This window comes from Solanum pennellii, chromosome 2 (genome assembly GCF_001406875.1).
Source record: "Solanum pennellii chromosome 2, SPENNV200".
In the NCBI taxonomy this organism is placed as follows: domain Eukaryota; kingdom Viridiplantae; phylum Streptophyta; class Magnoliopsida; order Solanales; family Solanaceae; genus Solanum; species Solanum pennellii.
Genome location: NC_028638.1, coordinates 35,560,729 through 35,571,467, shown reverse-complemented (window position 1 = coordinate 35,571,467; position 10,739 = coordinate 35,560,729). Strand labels below are relative to the sequence as shown.

Sequence of the window (10,739 nt, the reverse complement as noted above, 5' to 3'; positions counted from 1 at the left end):
GACTTGTATAAAACCACAAAGTTATATTACACATTCAAAGGAATTATACTTTTTGATAAAAAATATGTCAATTAAAAGATTAAGATTTTTCATGAAAATATATGTCTATTAAAATATTTTTTTTATAGACATGAACACTACTTAAAAGTTTTATTTTTGGTAACTTCATATTCTTTCATAACCAAAAACTGTAACTTTACTAAATAAGTAGTATTAGACAAACTATTCACTCATAATACCAACAAAATTACTAACAAATCTTATTGCGTTGTAACAATATCTTTTGGGTGATTATGCCTTATTGCATCGATGAGTCTATGGTCATGGATAATTCTATAGAATATTAAATATTATGGAATGATTCTTCTAAAAAGAACATATAACAAGGTATTGACTCAGAGCGCCACGACCCCATGGAGACCCCATTCTTTCACTATCTCTTCGTACTAGTTCCTATGTGATGTACCTATCATTCCCAGTTGGTTCCAACACTCTAAAGTACATCTAAACATCATGAAATCATTCAGAAACATTAGATCATGATCCTTGAATCCATAATTCAATTCAAGGAAAGTTAAGATCAAAGTCAAGGAAGTTAAAGGTTAAAAAGTTAAGAAGCAAGTCAAAATAAGTTCTTAAAGTTTTCAAAGAATTTAAACAATCACTTTAACTTTGTTTTAAGGTTCAAGTTACAAGTAAAAATGAAGAGTAAAGACTTGAGTTAAATTCCAAAAGCTATGAGGGAACTAAGTATTCCCTAAGAGTTAAAGTTTCAAGTTAAGTAAAGAGCAAGAGTTGAGTTCATCTCTCTATGTTATACAGGGGACTAAGTATTCCCTAAAGCTTGATAAATGTTTTATATTTAAGTGAAAAACAAAATTAAGAAGTTCCAAAGGAGTTTTGAACTAAAGAGGGGAACATTGATTCCAAAAGGAGATTTAAAGCTAAAGGGTTCAATAAATTATCTCAACCCAAAGGGAAGGAGTTTTATTATAAACGTGAGCTAAAGCACATTTTGGGAGTATTATTGAGTACCGATGTGGGATGAGAGTTCAGATAACTCAAATCCCCATGTAAACCATGTAGCCATCATGGTATTAACGTGTCATACTTTTTAGATGATCACGTCAGTTAGCCAGTGGATCCACTAATTATAGGATGTCCTATATGACGACAAAGTATAGACAGTTCCGGCAGCGTGGGCAAGACGATGTATCACCGCTTAGGCTCATAAAGAATAAGTTACACTTACTATCTAATTTAAATTTGAAAGTACAAGATATGAAATTTAAAAGATTATATGAGTCTTTCTTTAATAGTATATGATATGACTAGTATAAAACCACAAAGTTATATTACACATTCAAAGGAATTATACTCTATGATGAAAAAATGTCACTAAAAAGATTAAGATTTTTCATGAAAATATATGTCTATTAAAATAATTTTTTTAATAGACATGAACATTAGTTAAAAGTTTTTTTTGGTAACTTCATATTTCATTCATAACAAAAACTGTAACTTTACTAAATAAAGTAGTATTGGACAAACTATTCACTCATAATACCAACAAATCTACTAACAAATCTTATTGTGTTTTAACAATATCATTTGGGTGATAAGCCCCTTATTGGATTGATGTGTGTATGGTCATGGGTAATATATAGAAAATTGAATTTTATAGAAAGATCCTTCTAAAAAGAACATATGACAAGGTATTGACTCTAAAAATATGTGTGTATTTGATACGGTTATAAAATGTAAAGAACAAAATATATATGGAAATAATTTACCTGACAAAAGGTATTTTCAAACTTAGTATTTCTATTTTTTTATCACTTTCTTCAATGAAACTGTTTTTGACATAAATCCTTGGAACATGTCAATTACAAAACATTGAAAAAAATTGATCGACTTAGAAGTTTTAACCAACTTTTAATGTAATAAATCAAAATGTCAAGTATGTGTTGAATCGATGTATATTAAGCATATGTATAATTAATTTGAAAGGAATTTTAATTCCTTAATTTGATTCACACTGACATTTATGATATGAAGTCAACACCATCACTTGATTGGAAAAAGCATTCATAAAGTTTATTGGCAATTGCACTAGATATCGTTGTGTTTATTTGCTAAATGGTAAGGATGAATCAATTCAAACACATAGGCAATATAAAATTGAAGTTAAAAATAAGTTGGATAACATGATTACCATGTTTAGAAGTGGTATATGTGGTGAATATGATTCTTCTTTTGCAGAAATATATCTTGAAAATTGAATCATCCATAAAATTATTCCATATACTCACCTCAATCTAAAGAAATTATTGACACAAAAAAATGCAACTTTGAATAAAATATTGAATGTAAAGATTTACCACAAAATTTGTGGGGGCGCTATCTTTATAGCAAAAGAGAACAACAAAAGGTTTGTTTGTTAAGAATGAGGGAATATTTTTTGTTTGTTAGTAAAAGGAGTAACAAACAAAAAATTTTGTTTGGTAAGAAAGGGAGCACCAAAAAGTCATTTTTGTTCAGGCTTTGTTGTAGCATGATAGATAATTTTTTGTTGACCCTTAAAGTATATACAAGAATTAACTCTTGAAAGATAGTGATCTAGCAATTTCCAATACAGTCTATTCCATATGAGATATGAAAATGACGGAACTATTCCCAAATGAGTCAAAATAAGACTTAAGACTATGGATTGTATATTCATTGCATATGCTACAAATAGTAAAAAATGTTGATATATGGTTCATAAGTCTAAACTATCGGATAGTCAAGTGAAGGGTCTAAACAATCTTGGAAAGAACCAAAGGACGTTGTACTTAATAAAGAGATTCAGAGGTGTTGTAACTGTCAATTGAAAAATTACTTCCTTCGAGATTGATTTTGTAACATTTTTCTCGAAAACGAGTCTCCTCAATTTACAGAAGTTATGTTCTCTATGAACTCATTCTTTTTTAGAATAGGTTGTCAACAGTAAGATTGGTTCAATCTTGAGCAATCATACTTGAGAGTTTTGTTGATCTCCAGGAAATAAACCTGTGCGTTCAAAGTGGATCTACAAAAGGAAATGAAAGTTGATAAATCTATTGAAAAATGCAAAGCAAGACTTGTTGTCATAGGCTATATACAATAATAAAGCGTTGAAAATTTTGACACAAAATAGTCACTAATTAGGATTACATCAATTTAGATGTTAAGTTTTCAAGTTGCAGTATACGGCCTTCAAATTGTGCAAAGTGGATGTGAAACTTCTTAAAAAATGGAGAAATTGAGGAAGAAATTTACATGTTACAACCCGAGGGCTTTGTGATTCCTGGTAATAGAAAGTCTATACCAGGAACAACCCGAGGGCATTGTGGTTCCTGGTGATAAAGAAAAAGTCAATTACTTTGCAATATTACAAATATTCAACACTGTTGGAAGATACTAATATTGAAATTTAATAACCAGGTCAAAATGAAGTAACGTAATCGAGTGGACATGTACTTACTCTTGGTAGATGAGTAGTTTCTTGGAAATCATCCCAACAGAAACGTGTTGCTCCTTCTAGTATGAAATCTTAGTTGATCGCTCTAAATAACGATGTAGAAGAAGTTGAATAACTGTAATAATTCTTGAAAGAATTATAATCCAAACCTTTAGCTCCAATATGCATACAATATGAGAGTTAATTTGCAATTGGTAGAGCATGAAACATGATATATAACGGAACGTCTTGTGATATGACAATGTTTAGTAACAAGAATAAGCCATTACCCCTTTTTTATGGTTTCTAAGTTTTATACAGGGTATGTAAAATAGTGTATCTACGATATATCACATTTATAAAACACACATGTATGTGTGATTTGTAAGCTGCGTAAAGGAGAATCTGATAAGATCAGTTCTCTACTCACTTATAAACCAAGACATGTTCATGGCTGAAATGAAAAAAAAACAATCAGAACCAAAAATAGTTCAAGGTTTGAGTGTGTGACTTATATTGTCTATGTATACACCAAAGCTCGACGGTTCAAAGATATCAAATCTATCGATTGATCGAGTATATCCGATATATGTTCACTATGGAAACCCATTTATCTTGATGCAATATATCCTCACTTATCCAGATGCAATCATTCCCTATTCATGTGGGAGATACATGGGTTGGAAAGGTGTGAACATGAAATGAAGGTTTGTGACTCCCCGAAAGGGTTGTGACTTTGTCGAAGGCTTGTGATCTAAGTGAAAGGTTGTACCTTTTCCAAGGGGTTGTGACCTTTACCCTTTGTTGTCTATAATTAAAGTGACTTTCACTTATTTTTCTACATTGAATTCTTACATTTTCTTGCATACCTTTCTAACAAAACAAAATTGACCGATCGTGTCTGTGTATGTGATCTGTTGCTGTCATTTTGAGTTTGTTGAAATTATTGAAGTTTGAGGTCCCTCTACTTGTTTAATTTTTAATCATTTTTATCTTGCGAGGAATTAATCGACAACCTGGGGGACTTGAGAGGATTAAATTTCTTAAGGACACATAATCTGTTCTTAGAACTTGGATAGTTCTTCTATTTTTTTTCATCTTTTATTATTTCGGATTTGCTAATCTTAATACAAGAGAAAACAATGGTTGGAATAGTGTTTTGGAGGGCATGATTTATAGCTTTTTGAATCATTATACATTCTTGAGTAAGGATACATGAACAAAATTCTTGATAGGATTGAGGGGAAGATTACAGCATATCGGAATGCATCCTTGAATCGACTTTTCACTATTGATGAGGTAAAGGAAGTTGTCTTCTCAATGCATTTAGATAAGGCGTCAGGTCCATATGGGATGAATTTGAGTTTTTATCAGAGTTTTGGGCTATAAATGGTAAATATGTAATGAATGTGATACTCAGTTTTATCAATAACAATGGAGTCATTACAGGAAATAATTTTCACAAAAAATATTTTGATTCCAAAAAAGAAGTAACACGAGCTCGTTTATGATCTAAGACCGATTTCTGTATGTATTATTACTGATCATATAGTTTGCAAGATGTTGGCCAATCGTATTAAATTTTTCGTGGAGAAATGTGTTGATAAAGCCCAAAGTGCATTTATTCTTAGAATATTTATTCTTTATAATGTCATTATCTCATTTGAGTTCAATCACCATTTAAAAGGAAAAACACATGGAAAGACAAGATTTGTTACTTTGAAAATTGATATTAGCAAAGCATATGATAAAGTGGAGTGGAACTTTTTTAGAAAGATGATGATAAAGATGGAATTTTCATCGGATTCGGTTACAAAGATGATGCAAATGGTTTGCATCTCATGTTGGTAACCATTTTGTGATATTATACATTACGAGGCCATCGATAGGTGGATCCTCTGTCACCACATCTTTTCATCATTGTAGCAGTGGGTTTTTTGGCTTTGGTAAGTACTCATGCTTTCTAAGGAACTCTACATGGAGTGAAAGTCACTCCGAAAGCTCCACCTTTTACTTCTATTTAGCAGATGAGGCCGTACAATTTTTTAAAGATATGGAGTTGGAGTCTAATATTATCAAAAAATGTTTCTCCTATATAAAACTCTTTTTATGAATTCTTTTTTAAATATATAAAAGACTATAAAATAAAACAAACAAATTAAAATGAAAGAACCACAAAAATTTTCAAAAACACCCTTAAAGTGATCAAACCAACATGTTGACCTACCAGCTGTTTGCATACTTGAAGCTCCCTTTTATAGTTTAGTAAAATATATTAGAAAAAATATATACAGTTAATGAGACCATAAAAACATATTTAATATAAATAAAAACATTATAAAACACCATTTTTATAGAAATTAAACTCACAGCATGATTGTTACATCTATGATAAAAATAAAAGTACAAGTCTCTCTAGGTACTAGAAGGAAAATACAATTCCAAACACTAATGATAAAAAACCATAGAGCAGATTTATTGCTGGTGCATATTATTATAGAACTCCATAACATATTTCATACCAAAGTCCTAGCCCCTGTAACTTTCATCTGAGATTGACAATGCATTTTTGAAGTTTCAAGCTTTCTGTAAAAAAAAACACATATATAGTGAAATGTCAGTAGCTATATATACGGTTCTCAAACCAAAAAAGAAAAAAAAGTGTATTTATTGTTTGCTTTATTGTTTGCGAAGTGGGTACCGGCAGAAAGCGATTCTTGTAGTACTCAACCATTTTCTCTTGTTCCAAGACTTTTGTTTGCTTGTATCCGTCAAGATTGTTCATTTCCTATGAGATGANTGTGTTGATAAAGCCCAAAGTGCATTTATTCTTAGAATATTTATTCTTTATAATGTCATTATCTCATTTGAGTTCAATCACCATTTAAAAGGAAAAACACATGGAAAGACAAGATTTGTTACTTTGAAAATTGATATTAGCAAAGCATATGATAAAGTGGAGTGGAACTTTTTTAGAAAGATGATGATAAAGATGGAATTTTCATCGGATTCGGTTACAAAGATGATGCAAATGGTTTGCATCTCATGTTGGTAACCATTTTGTGATATTATACATTACGAGGCCATCGATAGGTGGATCCTCTGTCACCACATCTTTTCATCATTGTAGCAGTGGGTTTTTTGGCTTTGGTAAGTACTCATGCTTTCTAAGGAACTCTACATGGAGTGAAAGTCACTCCGAAAGCTCCACCTTTTACTTCTATTTAGCAGATGAGGCCGTACAATTTTTTAAAGATATGGAGTTGGAGTCTAATATTATCAAAAAATGTTTCTCCTATATAAAACTCTTTTTATGAATTCTTTTTTAAATATATAAAAGACTATAAAATAAAACAAACAAATTAAAATGAAAGAACCACAAAAATTTTCAAAAACACCCTTAAAGTGATCAAACCAACATGTTGACCTACCAGCTGTTTGCATACTTGAAGCTCCCTTTTATAGTTTAGTAAAATATATTAGAAAAAATATATACAGTTAATGAGACCATAAAAACATATTTAATATAAATAAAAACATTATAAAACACCATTTTTATAGAAATTAAACTCACAGCATGATTGTTACATCTATGATAAAAATAAAAGTACAAGTCTCTCTAGGTACTAGAAGGAAAATACAATTCCAAACACTAATGATAAAAAACCATAGAGCAGATTTATTGCTGGTGCATATTATTATAGAACTCCATAACATATTTCATACCAAAGTCCTAGCCCCTGTAACTTTCATCTGAGATTGACAATGCATTTTTGAAGTTTCAAGCTTTCTGTAAAAAAAAACACATATATAGTGAAATGTCAGTAGCTATATATACGGTTCTCAAACCAAAAAAGAAAAAAAAGTGTATTTATTGTTTGCTTTATTGTTTGCGAAGTGGGTACCGGCAGAAAGCGATTCTTGTAGTACTCAACCATTTTCTCTTGTTCCAAGACTTTTGTTTGCTTGTATCCGTCAAGATTGTTCATTTCCTATGAGATGATTAATTCAGCACAAACAAAATAGAACAATGATGCAGGAAGCATCCCACTTTAACACTGCAAAATTAGGATAATACTGCACACCAAAGGGGTGTAATGTATGAAGACACCCTAATAAAAATACCGATGGTTGATTCCACGGCTTGAACTTATATATGTAACATGTTATGTTGATTAGACTCTTAAAATATGTAAATGGGTGCATCGGAAGAGAAGAGTCTGCGCAAGACTTACAAGAAACACAAAGACAACTTTATTGTTTTTTCAAGGCTTACCTTCATCATAATGCACATAAATTATACATGATAAATGAACCAACCAACTAGCCTTGAAGTTTACGCTATCACCAAAGGAAATAAATGCAATTTTAACAAGCCTTAGTCTCTATGTTTTCCAACGGAAAGTCATGGACCCTTTTCTATTGTGATGAACATTCTAGTATATAACATCTAATATAACTAAATTAATCTTAAGAATAATAAAATTTCTTATATAATATAAATATATTAATCATACTTTACACTCCAAATCGAATATAAGTCATACCTCAATCCACTTGGCTAGCTTAGGCCTCCCGGTTGTGATGTCATAGTTAAACCCCTCTGGCATAAATACATGGAACCTTTCGATAAATGGAGCATATATTATGTCAACCTAGCACAACCGAGTTTCATATCAGCAAAAACTTCTATGAAGTTTGAAATTCTAGGAAAAAAGTACAACCACACTACTTTGTACTACTTGTTGAGTATGTTTTTGGAAAATGCTACCATCTCACATGGAACATTATTGGAGAGGAAAAGAAAATGAAAGATAGTAATGACCTGACTGAATTGACCAAGGAAGAAAGGCCCATCGTCGAATTTGTGGAGAGCTTTTTCTAGGTAATAAAATTGTGCACCTAGTACAAGTGTTAAAACCGTTAACTTACATAAGAAACATTTAACAAACAAAACATGATGAGTTTCAACAAACACATGCTCAATTCTCACCAGCCAGTTTCCGTGCATCTTTTGCGAAAGATCTGTATACTTCTGGGACGAATGTAGTGTCACTATAAGCTATCAATTTTTCAGCAAATTTTCGCTTTTCCTGGTCCTGCATTACTTGGCCAATATTTTTTTTATCAATTTACATCTTAAGATTTTCCTACACAAAAAGGATCATACTGAAATTTCACATCTTACATCCGGCATGAATGATGGTCCTTCAAAGTTACAATCAACATATTTAACCAGAACCAAACTCTCTCCGATCACCTTGTTGTTGTGCTCTAGGGAAGGCACCTGCAAAGAGTAGAAAATATATATAACCCTTCACGTGAAATGAGATGCATGCTCTCCTAAAGAATTAAATTCACTTTCATCAATCATATGAAAGATAAGACTTGAACATGTATGCACTAGCTTTGTCAATAGTCATTGAATTCAAAGAGAAAGAGAAATCCCTATCCCAAAAATTCATGGACATTTTCTACAGGAGTTTTCATACAATTTACAACAAGGCCAAATTCCTCTGTCAAAGTACTAGCTCAAGATTTCAAATACAAGTGAATTGGGTTATTAAAAATTAAAGTTGGTATTGTCGAAAATTACCTTATTTTTGGGGTAAACTTTTTCCTTGTACCAATCAGCCTGTTCTGAAGATCAATTGGAACTAACTTGATCATGTCTTGCAAACCCTGCAATTCAAAATGTTAAAAAGTTTATCTAGACAGGTATAAGAACACAGGGGCTGATTAATTCCAACAATAATAGAAATTACTTCCAAAAATTAAAATAACTAACGACATAAATAAAATTAACAATTCTAATCAGTAGCACTTCCTTTCTGATGAGGATAGAACTTTTGAGCTATGGGCTAATACAAACCGAATATTTTTGACATAGAATGTGAATATGTAAATTAAAAATCATCAAAATTTTAACGAATATTAAAAACCAAGAGAAGACCCATGGCTTTTCGTAGATAAGAGTTTTATTCGATGAGTTGAAGTCTTATGTCTATTCGCGAGAATTTCTTCTCTCCGGTCGAGCAGCAAACAACCCCTTGTAAAGGGTTCCAACACTATCTGAATTCTAAGAAGTTGTTGGTTTTCATCAATCGTTGCGCACTAGTCTTTTCTACACCTAGTAAAGGGGCTTCTTCTTATTGCACGTAGTGTACTTGTAAATACGTAAACAAAATTGAGAAATACTCCCTCTTTTTTATTTTACGTTGGCAGCATTTCACTGGACATGAAATTTGAAAAAGAAATGAACCTATATCAAAACTATCTTTCGACATTTGGTCTTATACATGTCATGACATTTTTATGGCTTAAAAGATATGCAATTATGAGTAAAATGGTAAGTTCAAGTTTAAAGAGTCTCCAAATATAGAAAGTTTTCCTTGTTTAAAGAACAATCTACTAAGAGAAAATCTCGATAAATTAGAATGGAGGAAGTGGTATAAAGGCAAACCTTAACATTTCTTGTAATCCACACACGTTGAGAATAGGGGCATTGATAATTGATATACAACCTTCAGACAACACAATCAACTCAGATCACAATCTTCAGTCGGAGAAATAAAATCGTAATGATGAGAAAGAACACATTATTCATAACGAAGACAAATGCCATATTTTCTTAAGGCAAACAAGAAAGAAATAAGAGAAAATATTTATTCAAACCTGGTAGTTCCATCGAAGAGTGATGGGGGTTGGGAAGTAGAATCCAGAGATGGTGGTAAAAGGACTTGTACACTCCTGTCCGAATAGCAGAATAACCCCATGAGCATCCATATAAAAAGCAAACTAAATATACAATTTGCATACAACATACATATACAACCATTTATCCTATATTTAAAACAAGTAGTCTTGTTGAATCACATACACACACACAAACCCCAAACCCCACCTTCCACTTTATTATCTTTTTTCTTTTTTTTAATGGCCAATCGAATAGTTCCCTGAGATAACTCCGACCACACCACCAACAACCTTACAACCATTACTAGGTAACACTTCATCTTCTTCATTACATATAAAAGTTACTCAACTGAAATATCCTACGGATAAAGAAATTAACTTTGTAGCTAACTCAATTCCTCATAAGACCATTCATTAGTAGATCACTCAACACTATAGCTAGACATCAAAATTATGGACAATTTCATATGGCATCCAATATAAGGTTTTTTACACTAACTATGACGATTCATCAAGATCCATTTCCTCTCCCTTCTCTGCTAACTTGTAGGGGTCAGACCCC

At 31.6% G+C, this 10,739-nt stretch overlaps 1 pseudogene; it reads right to left on the bottom strand.

Moving 5' to 3' along the window:
* Positions 1–7,128: 7,128 nt before the first annotated feature.
* LOC107009943 lies at positions 7,129–10,257 on the bottom strand (annotated as a pseudogene).
* Positions 10,258–10,739: the final 482 nt, after the last annotated feature.